The 12831-nt window shown below is 40.7% G+C and overlaps 1 non-coding gene across 1 annotated transcript; it reads right to left on the reverse strand.

Annotated features, from left to right (window-relative positions):
• Positions 1–499: 499 nt before the first annotated feature.
• On the reverse strand, positions 500–610 carry LOC126002307 (U6 spliceosomal RNA). Its single transcript, XR_007493054.1, has one exon. It is a non-coding gene; the product is annotated as a U6 spliceosomal RNA (small nuclear RNA).
• Positions 611–12831: the final 12221 nt, after the last annotated feature.

Consider the following 12831-nt stretch of genomic DNA (forward strand, 5'->3'; position numbering starts at 1 on the left):
ACAAAGCTATTCAGACAAAACTACTTTTACCAATAAAAGCACAGGGGCAAATTGTTCAAAGCATGATTTGACACATAGCAGTTTGAAGCCACATTTTGCTATCTGAGAACCCTAGCTGGCAAGGTCAGCTAGTATTGTTTTGGTTTTATGCATATTGAACTTGGGCCTGAAATGTTAATCCTTACTATGATTACATGTAGGCTAAGAGCAAAGTTAGAGAATGAGTAATATTTCTATATGACTAAATAAAAATACTTGAGTCTAAGCAAATGTTTCTCATAGGGTGTGTTTATATATCTGAGTAATCTTTAAAATGTCAGCTAAAATTATGTCTCAATTATTATTTATGCTTCATCTCTTTATTTTCCGACTGCCTCATGGGCGTGCAACCAAAGTTTTTCAGGACCCTAATACCTGTGAGTACAGGTTATTTTTTAAAAACATCTTTTCTTAGAGGTGCTACTTTTTCAAAAGTCCTCTGCAAGTACAGACTGCTTTGAAAAAGTTTCTGTGATACTAGATAGCTTTAGTGTGTCATCTTTGCGCAGGGGCCATGTTAATCTTCTCAGTATTGTTCTAATTTTAGTATACATGCTGCCGAAGCAAGCACAATAGCAGACAGCTTTTTTTTTTTTGCATAAAGTGGTATTTTTTGCAAATAAATGAAGCTTGAAATTTACAATGAAGCATAATATGAAAAACAACTGCGGTATTTTTTGTTTAAGCACTGTTAGAAATGTAAGCAAATTTGGGGCTGGAGATATAACGTAGAAAGTAAGAGATTTGCCTTGCATGCATGTCCCATCCTCACGTCCCTCCCACCATGTTATCCCCTGAGTCCTTAAATAATGACTCCTAAGTGCAAAGCAAGAAGTAAGTCCTGAGCAACACTGAACGTGGCCCCCTCCCTCAGAAAATATGAGTAAACTCAAAGTGTCATTTGTCATGATTTTGATGTTAGAACAACAAACTTTCATTTTTCATTAATTGAAATTTTATGTGGAGGTTTGCAAAGCCATTACTATTGTTCTGCTTTTTTTATTTTTATTGTGATCAAAGTGAATTACAATTCTCTACAGTAATATTTGAGGCACGTAGACAATAAGTGAGGGGCATTCTCATCACCAGTATTGCCCTCCCTCCACCCCTGTTCCCAGCATTCATCCCACATCTACCTCCTTTACCCCCTTAATGCTAGTGCAACTGCCCCCCCATACAACTTCTTGTAAATTGGGTATTGATTCTGTTGTCATTGACTTTAGATTTGGTATTCATCGCTGATCAGTTTTTATTTCCACCAAATGAACATTCAACTGTCTGGCCTTGGTACCATCTGGGAGAAGAAGGAAAAAAGAAGAAAGGGGGAAAAAAGGCAAACAAGAGAAAAACTAGGAGGGGTTCATGTAGTTATTATAAATATCCATTTAGAAGAAGGAAGGGAAAAAGATGAAAAAGAACAAAACAGACCAGCACTTCTTAATAAAAGGGGGGGTTGTCTTTTTCTTTTTTGTTTGTTTGGTTTTTTGTTTGTGTGCTTATTTGTTTTGCATATGCACAGTAATTATAGAGACAATTACTGCTGGAATTTCCTTAGCCTAAGAGATACAGGTTTTCTCTGCCCTTGCAGCATACTGCCATGAAACAACTACAAGCTCCATGCTCACTCATTTGCACACCCCAAGGTCTTTTTACGGTACCAGAAAACTTTCCACTCAGATGTGGGTGATTATATCCTGCCTCTGCAGCTGGAGCTCTTGTTATTTGTGCAGGTCATAGGGTGAAGGCTAATAGAGAGTCTTTTGTTATGGTTCTAGGAGTTCTGTTCCATCTCTGCTGTTGTAATCAGTCTTCTGTAACCAGTGGTCTTGATTTTTGCTCAGAACCTACAACAAAGCCTAGGATATAGTCTTTCGGCATAGTTCCAGAAGTTCTGCTCAGTCACAGTTGTCAAAGTTAGACCTCTGGAATTAGAGATCTTGGTTTTTGTACAAATCCTAGGCCAAGGCCTAGGCTAGGAACTTCCTCATTGGTCCCTTGTTAGGTTCTGTTCAGCAAATATTTGTCAAAGTCAGTCTTCTGTATATAGCAATTTTGGTTTTTGCTTAGGGTATAAGATGACATGTCTCGTGGTTGCATCATACCATTAGGTGCTGAGATGGGGCAACCCTCTCTGAGCTCAAGTTGTTGCCATTTCTTCATGTCAGGATGTCATCTTAAAACTGGTGCAAGTTGGTGCCAGGATGGCATTCCAAGTCTTCCTTGGAGGAGTTTAGTTCCTGGTGCTGTTGCTGGGACCTGTGTCAGTTCCACGTCTGAGATCTGGGTTTCTGGTTCTTGGTTGAACTTCAATCACGTGGAGTCTAAGTTGGGTCTACATGACACATACTTATGGTAGGAGGCAACCCTGCGTTTTTTAAAAAATATATAGGTTTTTATCCCTAATAGATAAGAGCTTGGTTTTTGTGAATAATATTTCCCTTTATTTAGAGTGCCTATGCAAAAGGATATAGTGACATATTATATTGTTGGTGGATTTGGAGCTAAGAATAATAGTCTGCACAATTTCTGTGTCTTGGTTTTGATCTGAACTTTTATCCCAGGCAAGACTTTTCATGTAAGTTTTTGTACCAGACAGAACCAAAACAGGCAATATTGTAGAAAGAGAGAAAATTAGATAGATAGATAGATAGATAGATAGATAGATAGATAGATAGATGATAGATAGATAGATAGATGATAAATAGATAGATAGATAGGTTAGATATAGATATATAGTAGAAGAAAAATAAAAAATACATTTTAAAAAGGCATTAGAGAAAAATGCTGTTTATGAGGCTGACTTTCTTTTGGGAATAAACAGTCTAGGAGATATTGTTATAAAGGTATTAAACACATAAAGGGAATATAGGCTTCCCCCATTGAGTCTTTTGAGATATTCTTGCAGTGGGTGGAGTCCCAGGCATTTTTTTCTTCACACATCATGTCTTGTTGAGTTTGTAAAATTATTGTACTTATGAGGGAAGTGTCCTTGGACTGGGGTCCTTCTGGCAACCATCCATGATTAGGAGGGTGAGAAGAAGGGCCAGAAAACATGGATCAGCAGGTGTGTTGGTTGTAATTTCTTGCCAAGGCATATGATGTGGAGCTTGGAGGGTGTCCTTTTGGTTTGGGAGCTTGGTGGTGGTTTGTTGGAGCAGGAGGTTGGTCCTGGTACCTACTGGGCTAAAAACTGAGAGTAAAGAGGGTTAAATAAGAAAAGATAATGGGTCAGGATTCTGAAATGCAAGGCTAGAAGTAATTCTGAATTGGGGAAGAAGGGTAATATATAAAAGGGGCTATATACAATTTGGACATAGCTTGTTTACAATTTAGGTTTGGCATTCAGAGAGGAGTCCACTGTCTACCAACTCATGCCCCCATAAAGATAGATTTTAGTGTTCTATTCTTAGGTTAACCCTCATAGGCTGGGTCTGGGCATTTAAGACACGATTGAGTTAAGAAAAGATAAATAATTGGTTAAGATATGGCTTAGGAGAGAAAGGAGGGGAAAACAAAAGATAAGAGAGAGGAGCAAATAATAATTAAATACAGTGTAATAGATTAAATGGATAAAGAAGAGTAAAGGACATGGGAAAAAGAAGTAGAGGGAAGAAGTGAGAAAAGTGAGAGAAAGAGGTGGGGGGAAAGGATGTAGTGATTTGCCAAAACGTATTCAATGTGTGGGACCTGTAGCATAGGTGTGCAGTGTGCCATTGACAGTTCAGTGGTCTAAATAATCCTATCTATGCTTTGGGTCCTAATTGAAGACATAAACCAAAGGAAGTGGGTTAATTATTCTATTTTATCAAAACATTGACATAATGGGCACTGTAAATTGTATCCAGCAAGATTGACCACCAAGGTTTAAAATTAGGATGTCCACCCTTTGTTTCAAAGGCCCCCTGTGGACAGAGAAGCTGAAGTGTTATTTTATACTAAATTAAGGCATTAAAGTATATTGTTAGTAGTCACTGCAGTGAGAGACCAGGCTTCCAATCATATTCTGCACCTGCGTCTGTGGAAAAATGTTGCAAGTCAGCCCCTGAAGAGGTTGACCAATGGAGAGATGGAGGATGAGGTCTTTCCTCTCCAGCTCGGAGCACATGTCCGCCACCCTGTTCAGCCCATGGTTCTGAGGTGAAGCGGTTGGTAAACAGCTTGCAGGCAGTCAGGCTTGTGGAAATTTTAGCTTTATTCAGTTGGCAAGACTGAAGTCCAAAGCCTCAGCATTAGTTCCAGCCAAAAAGCCCCTCGCCTTCCACAGACCCTTGTTTCTATCCCCCAGAATCAGGTACCACCCAATGGTGGGATCAGATACCACCCAATGGTGGAAGCAGAATCAGGTACCACCCTACGGTGGGGGCAGAATGCCAGGTCACACCCTAGGGTAGGGCACAATCACCGATCAGGGTATGGTCAGTAACATAATAATCCCATAAAATGTTTACATACACAACAGAAAAATACATTAGGGCATTATTTTGTGGTTAGAGGTTGATTGCATACCTGTACACTCAAAAACTATTGCCTCCGTTATTGCTAGATTCCTTAGGTTATAATGGGTATTCGCATATTTGTGTTGCCACCCTTCCACTTCATTTGGACACTTCACCATATTATATGGTGGCACCTATGGTGGTTGGAGATTTTACCCTTTCGACCTTTGTATTTGTTCATGAATTACTATCTGTTAATGTGGTATATGTTCTGAATTCCTCAAAGAAGTGCTATCATTCTATATTTATCTTTCTTCTTCTGGTTTACTTCATTTAACATAATATTTTGAAGATCCATCCATGTTGCTACAAACTCCATGATTGTATTATTTCTAACTGCTATGTAGTATTACATTGTTTATAAATACCACATCTTCATGATCCATTCATCCATTGTTGGGCATCGAGGTTGGTTCCAGTTCTTGGCCGTTGTGCTGAATTCTGCGATGAATAGTGGAGTGCATACATACTTTGGGATGAATAATCTTCCATATTGGGGGTAGATACCCAGGAGTGCAAATACTGGATCATATGGCAGCTCAATTCTGAGTTTAGTATGCACCCTCCATACTGATTTCTATAGGGGTTGACCAGGCAGCACTCCCACCAGCAGTGAATGAGAGTTCCTTTCCTACCACATCTTCGCCAACAGAGATTGGACCCATTATTTTTGATGTGTGTCATTCACACTGGTGTTAGATGGTACCTCATTGTTGTCTTGACTTGGATTTATCTAATTATGAGTAATGGTGAACATGTTTTATGTGTTTCTTGGCCATTTGTTGGTCTTCCTTGGAGAAGCGTTTATTCATTTCTTCTCATTTTTCTATGGCTTTATTGGGTTTTGTGGGGCTCACCTTTCTGACTGCTTTTTATATCCTAGATATCAGTCCTTTATCTGATGTGTCAAGTGTGAAAAATCTTCCCCATTTTGTTAGCTATCTTTTGGTTTTAGCCAAAGTTTCTTTCACCATACAGAAACTCTTTACTTTCATGTAGTCCCATTTGTTTACATTTGATGTTATTACTCTTGCCATTGGCATTCCATTATCAAAGACTATATTGAGGTATAAGTCTTGTAGTGTTCTACCTATTTTTCCCTCAATGAACTTTATAGTTTTGGGTCTGATTTCCAGGTCTTTAATCCATTTTAGTTGTTTTTGTGTAGGGGATGAGTTATGGTTCATTTTTTTTTTTTTGGTTTTTTTTTTTACAGGTGGTTATCCAGTTTTTACAACACCATTTGTTGAAGAGACTGTCTTTTTTCCATTTCAGGTTGTTGGATCCTTTGTCAAATATAGGTTGAACATATATTTGTGAGTATGTCTCTGTATATTCTGTTCTAACCCACTGGTCTGATACTCTGTCTTTGTTCCAGTACTATGCTGTTTTGATGACTATGACTTTATAATAAAGCTTCAGGTTAGGCAAAGAAATGCCACCCAGTTTCTTGTTTTTCAATATGGATTGGGCTAAACTAGGTTTTTTGTGGTTCCAGAAGAACTTTATAATTGATTGTTCTAGTTCTTAAAAAATGGTTTTGAGGGGCTGGAGAGATAGCATGGAGGTAAGGCGTTTGCCTTTCATGCAGAAGATATGGTGGTTCAAATACCGGCATCCCATATGGTCCCCTGTGCCTTCCAGGGGCGATTTCTGAGCATAGAGCCAGGAGTAATCCCTGAGGAATGTCAGGTGTGACCCCCCCAAAATTAAGAAAAAATGGTGTCTGAATTTGTATAGGAATTGCGTTGAACCTATATAGTAATTTAGTCATTTTGATTAGACTGATTCTTCCTACCCATGAACAGGGGATGTTCTTCATTTCCTTAGGTCCTCTTCAATTTCTTTCTGTAGTGTTTTGAAATTTTTATGGTATAGGTCAGTGGTCGGCAACCTTTATTTTCAACTGAGCCAAATCTTGCCAAAACCACGATCAAAATTTATTTTAAGAGCCACATTTTTTTGTTGTTTTTTTGGTCATATCCAGCAATGCTCGGGAGTTATTCTTGGCTCTACGCTCAGAAATCGCCGCTGGCAGGCTCAGGGGATCATATGGGATGCCAGTATTCAAACCAGCGAACTTCTGCATGCAAGGCAACCGCCTTACTGCTGTGCTATCTCTCCAGCCCCTTGAGCTGTATCATTTAAATCACAAGACTCATCAACTGCTATTGATAAAGCTGAAACCACTTTAAGATCATCAACTTGTTGGCTGGTTATATTGGAAGACATTTTGGCTGTTCTATCCTTCACTTTTTAGAAGACAATGACAACTCTTTAATTTTTTTTAGAATTTCTTCTTGGTTCTTAAAATTCCTGAATAACTCTTCTGATGCACTTATAAGACATTGTTTTATGTATTTGCCATATGTATATGGTTTGCCTCTCTTAGCAATCTCTTGACCAACCTCAAAACTTACAAAATTAACATAGTTGAAAGATTGCACCCAGTGATTAAACACAGAATTTGATTTTTCTTGACTCTTCAGAAGTTTCTTAACTGCATTCTTTTTGCATCACCAACAGGATATTTTTTTTTTCATTTTTATTTTGATCATAACGGCTTACATATCTTTCACAGTAGTATTTTAGGTACATTTAACATTGAATCAGGGAATAACCATCACCAAATTTGTCCTCCCCCCTTCCCAGTTCCCTTTCTGCAACTCATATCTAGCTCTCATCTAGCACCCCCCGAGCTGCTAGAGTAGGTGGTCCCCTCTTTGTCTAGCTTACTATTAGTGATCATATATCTGTTTGGTTCAGATACCCTCCCTTGTTTCCCCCCCCCATTTAAGAGGTGGAGCTAGATTAATCGAGTTATGTGATTTTGTTTGAGGGAAAGAAAAGCAATAGAATGGGGGTACAAAATAAGAAAAAAAATTTAAAAAAAGAAGTCAAGCTTGGAGCCGGGAGTCTAGCAGGAGGAGGTTTGGCAGGCCCCCGCCATGCCGGAGGTCTGCTTGACCAGGCCTAGTGGGGATGCGGGACTTGGGTAACCCCAGCACCCCTCTACCGCCTTGCTCCAGATCTCCAGGGCTTTCCCGGCCCACATGCCTGGGCAAGCCGGTGAGTTGGGTCCCTTGGTGGAGCTTGAAGGTACCCTAGGCCTTCCCCCATTATCCATTCAGCTCCTTAGGGAGGGTCTGGGTGGGGCTCTGAACTTCTGGCCTCCCAGCTTCTTGAAGGATCTCTCCTTTCTTGGAGCCCGGAGTCTAGCAGGAGGAGGTTTGGCAGGCCCCCGCCATGCCGGAGGTCTGCTTGACCAGGCCTAGTGGGGGTGCGGGACTTGGGTAACCCCAGCGCCCCTCTACCACCTTGCTCCAGATCTCCAGGGCTTTCCTGGGCCACATGCCTGGGCAAGCCAGTGAGTTGGGTCCTTGGTGGAGCTTGAAGGTACCCTAGGCCTTCCCCCATTATCCATTCAGCTCCTTAGGGAGGGTCTGGGTGGGGCTCTGAACTTCTGGCCTCCCAGCTTCTTGAAGGATCTCTCCTTTCTTGGAGCCAGGAGTCTAGCAGGAGGAGGTTTCCCAGCCCCCCGCCATGCCGAAGGTTTGCTTAACCAGGCCTAGTGGGGGTGCGGGACTTGGGTAACCCCAGCACCACTCTACCGCCTTGCTCCAGATCTCCAGGACTTTCCCAGGCCACATGCCTGGGCAAGCCAGTGAGTTGGATCCCTTGGTGGAGCTTGAAGGTACCCTAGGCCTTCCCACATTATCCATTCAGCTCCTTAGGGAGGGTCTGGGTGGGGCTCTGAACTTCTGGCCTCCCAGGTTCTTGAAGTCACTGGTAATCTCTGTCCAGTCTATATTTTCAGAATCGTGTGGGGGCTATAGCCCCCGCATGCACAAGAAACATTAATAGTACTCAGACAAGAAACACTAATAGTAGTCACACAAGAAACATAAATAGTACTCACTTATTTCTTGGAGCAGAGTTTTATAGTTTTCTGTGTATAGGTCCTTCACATTTTTAGTCAAGTTGATTCCAAGATATTTGAGTTTGTGTGGCACTATTGTGAATGGGGTTGTTTTCTTAATGTCCATTTCATCCTTATTACTATTGGTGTATAGGAAGGCCATTGATTTTTGTGTGTTAATTTTGTAGCCTGCCACCTTGCTATATGAGTCTATTGTTTCTAGAAGCTTTTTGATAGAGTCTTTAGGGTTTTCTAAGTAGAGTATGATGTCATCTGCAAAAAGTGAGAGCTTGAATTCTTCCTTTCCTATCTGGATTCCCTTGATATCTTTTTCTTACCTAATCACTTTAGCAAGTACTTCCAGTGCTATGTTGAATAGGAGTGGTGAGAGAGGACAGCCTTGTCTTGTGCCAGAATTTAGAGGGAAGGCTTTTAGTTTTTCTCCATTGAGGATAATGTTTGCCACTGGCTTATGGTAGATAGCCTTAACTATATTGAGAAAGATTTTTCCATTCCCATCTTGCCGAGAGTTTTGATCAAGAATGGGTGTTGGACCTTATCAAATGCTTTCTCTGCATCTATTGATATGATCATGTGGTTTTTATTTTTCTTGTTGTTTATGTTGTGTGTTACATTGATAGATTCACGAATGGTAAACCATCCTTGCATTCCTGGGATGAAACCTACTTGATCATAGTGGATGATCTTCTTAATGAGGCATTGAATCCTATTTGCCAAGATTTTGTTGAGGATCTTTTCATCAGCATTCATCAGCGATATTGGTCTGTCATTTTCTTTTTTCGTAGCATCTCTGTCTGGTTTAGGTATCAAGGTGATGTTGGCTTCATAAAACTATTTGGAAGTGTTTTTGTTTGTTCAATTTCATGAAAGAGTCTTGCCAGGATTGGTAGTAGTTCCTCTTGGAAAGTTTGAAAGAATTCATTAGTGAATCCATCTGGGCCTGGGCTTTTGTTTTTCGGCAGATATTTGATTACCGTTTTAATTTCATCGATGGAGATGGGGGTGTTTAGAAATGCTACATTCTCTTCCTTCAACCGTGGAAGATTATAAGAGTCCAAGAATTTATCCATTTCTTCCAGGTTCTCATTTTTAGTGGCGTAGAGTTTCTCAAAGTAGTTTCTGATTACCCTTTGAATCTCTGTCATATCAGTAGTGATCTCTCCTTTTTCATTCCTAATACGAGTTATCAAGTTTCTCTCTCTCACTTTCTTTGTTAGGTTTGCCAGTGGTCTATCAATCTTGTTTATTTTTTCAAAGAACCAACTTCTGCTTTCGTTGATCTTTCAGATTGTTTTTTGGGTTTCCACTTCATTGATTTCTGCTCTCAGCTTTGTTATTTCCTTCTGTCTTCCTATTTTTGGGTCCTTTTGTTGAGCACTTTCTAGTTCTATTAGCTGTGTCATTAAGCTTCTCAGGTAAGCTTCTTCTTCGATCCTGATGTGCGCTTGCAAAGCTATAAATTTTCCTCTCAGTACTGCTTTTGCTGTGTCCCATAAGTTCTGATAGTTTGTATCTTTATTGTCATTTGTTTCCAGGAACCTTTTGATTTCCTCCTTGATTTCATCTCAGACCCACTGGTTATTGAGTATGAGGCTGTTTAACTTCCAGGTGTTATAGTGTTTCTTCTGAGTCCCTTTGGAATTCACAAATAATTTCAGAGCCATGTGGTCAGCGACAGTAGTCTGCAAAATTTCTATCCTCTTGATATTATGGAGGTATGTTTTATGTGCCAGCGTGTAGTCTATCCTGGAGAATGTCCCATGTACATTGGAGAAGAATGTGTACCCAGGTTTCTGGAGATGGAGTGTCCTATATATATCCACTAGGCCTCTTTCTTCCATTTCTCTCATCAGGTCTAGTATATTCTTGTTGGGTTTCAGTCTGGTTGACCTATCCAGTGTTGACAAAGCCGTGTTGAGGTCCCCCTCAAAGATTGTGTTGTTATTGATATTGTTTTTCAGATTTGTCAAGAGTTGTATTAAATATTTTGCTGGCCCCTCATTTGGTGCATATATGTTTAGGAGAGTGATTTCTTCCTGCTCTATGTACCCCTTGATTAATATAAAATGTCCATCTTTGTCCCTTACAACCTTCCTGAGTATAAAGTTTACATTATCTGATATTAGTATGGCCACTCCAGCTTTTTTATGGGTGTTGTTTGCTTGGATAATTTTTCTCCAGCCTTTTATTTTGAGTCTATGTTTGTTCTGGCTATTCAGGTGTGTTTCTTGTAGGCAGCAGAAGGCTGGATTGAGTTTTTTGATCCATTTAGCCACTCTGTGTCTCTTGAGTGGTGCATTTAGTCCATTGACATTGAGAGAAAGAATTGTCCTGGGATTTAATGCCATCTTTATATCGAAATTTGGTGCGTCTTTTGGTTACTCTTGTCTTAAATTAGGTCTTTCAGTTTTTCTCTTAAGACTGTTTTGAGTCTGTAAAGATTCTGAGCTGTTTTTTTTGTCTGTGAAACCATGTATTCTTCCGTCAACCCGGAAAGTGAGTTTTGCTGGGTACAGTATTCTAGGTGAAGCATTTATTTCATTCAGTCTTGTCACAATGTTTTCTGGCCTTGAGTGTTTCTGGTGACAGGTCTGCTGTAAATCTCAAGGATGCTTGCTTGAATGTAATTTCCCCTTTTGATCTTGCTGTTTTCAGAATTCTGTCTCTATCTGTGGGATATGTCATTGTCACTAGGATGTATCTTGGGGTGGTTTTTTCTGGGGTCTCTTTTGGTTGGTACTCTTCGAGCATGCAGAATTTGATCACATATATTCTTTAGCTCTGGAAGTTTCTCTTTAATGATGTTCTTGACCGTTGATTCTTCCTGGAAATTTTCTTCCTGGGTCTCTGGGACTCCAATGATTCTTAAGTTGTTTCTGTTGATCTTATCATAGACTTCTATCTTCATCTGTTCCTATTCTTTGACTAATTTTTCCATTGTCTGTTCATTTGCTTTAAGTTTTTTTTCCAATCTCTCCTGCTGTATGGAATTGTTATGTATCTCATCTTCAACAGCACCAAGTCTATTCTCAGCTTCTGATACCCTGTCCCAGAGCTTATCCATTTTGTCATTCACTCTGTTTACTGACTTTTTCAGGCCTGTTAGTTGACATGTTATTTCAGGTTGGAGTTTTGTGATTTCTGTCTTCATATTTTCTTGGTTCTTATTAGTGTTCTGTTGAACTCGATCCATGGTTTCTTTGAGTTCTTTGAGCATCTTCCATATTGCTAGACTAAAGTCCTTATCTGAGAGGTTGATTAGTTGGTTGGTCATTATCTGGTCCTCAGAATTGTCATCTTCATTCTCTATGTCTGATGCTGGCCTGCGTTGTTTCCCCATTGTCACACTTGTATTGTGGATTTTTCTACGTGTTGTGGTGGAATTCATTGGCTATATGATGCAGGCATCACTCTCCTCTGGCTCCGCCCTTTCTGGATGGGCTGACTTGCCTCTAATGGAGGGGAGTCCTCCGTGGATGAAGCCTCACACAGGATCAGATCTTGGGCCCGAGCACGCAGCAGAGAAGACAGTCTGGAGAGAAATGCTTGCTTCTGTGATCCAGCACGGTTCTCAGTGTGATTTTTTTCTTCTTGTTGCGATGGTGTTCTTTTTCACTCGCTCGCTGGGTAGCTTCAGAATGCAGTTTTTTGGGGGTTCATTTCCCAGGGCTCTGAGGAGAGCTGCTCGCTGGGTAGCTTCAGAATGCAGTTTTTGGGGGTTCGCTTCCCAGGGCTCTGAGGAGAGTCTCAGGCTTCAGAAAAGACAGAGAAGCACAGGACAGGGCTCCCTTCAGGTCCTCAGCCTCCTCAGAAGAAGCACAGCCAGGCAGAGATACCGCAAGTGAGTCAATCAGCACTTCACCTGGCAGTCCCCAAGGTCAGCCACCTCTTACTCACTCACCCGCTCGCTGGGTAGCTTCAGAATGCAGTTTTTGGGGGTTCGCTTCCCAGGGCTCTGAGGAGAGCTCCAAGGATTCAGAAAAAACAGAGAAGCACAGGGCAGGGCTCCCTTCAGGTCCTCAGTTTCCTCGGAAGAAGCACAGCCAGGCAGGGACTCTGCAAGTGAGTCAATCAGCACTTCACCTGGCAGTCCCCACTGTCAGCCATTTTTTAATCTAGAAAGAAAACTTAAGACAAAGAAGTTCTTCCCCCTCCTCCCCTCCCTTTATTTCAAGACAAAGAAGTTCTAGCCTGAAAAAATATTATAAAATACTAATTGATTGATGAGCTGAGATGGATTGAAAGGCACTAAGAATTTCCTTCACAAGCCTGTAACATACTGCCATCTTTTCCTAAATGTTTCCTCTTAAAATCCTTCTATATTAATGTAACATTTTTGTGGATTTTGAGGGGGGG

The sequence above is a fragment of the Suncus etruscus genome, chromosome 2, assembly GCF_024139225.1.
Source record: "Suncus etruscus isolate mSunEtr1 chromosome 2, mSunEtr1.pri.cur, whole genome shotgun sequence".
NCBI lineage: Eukaryota > Metazoa > Chordata > Mammalia > Eulipotyphla > Soricidae > Suncus > Suncus etruscus.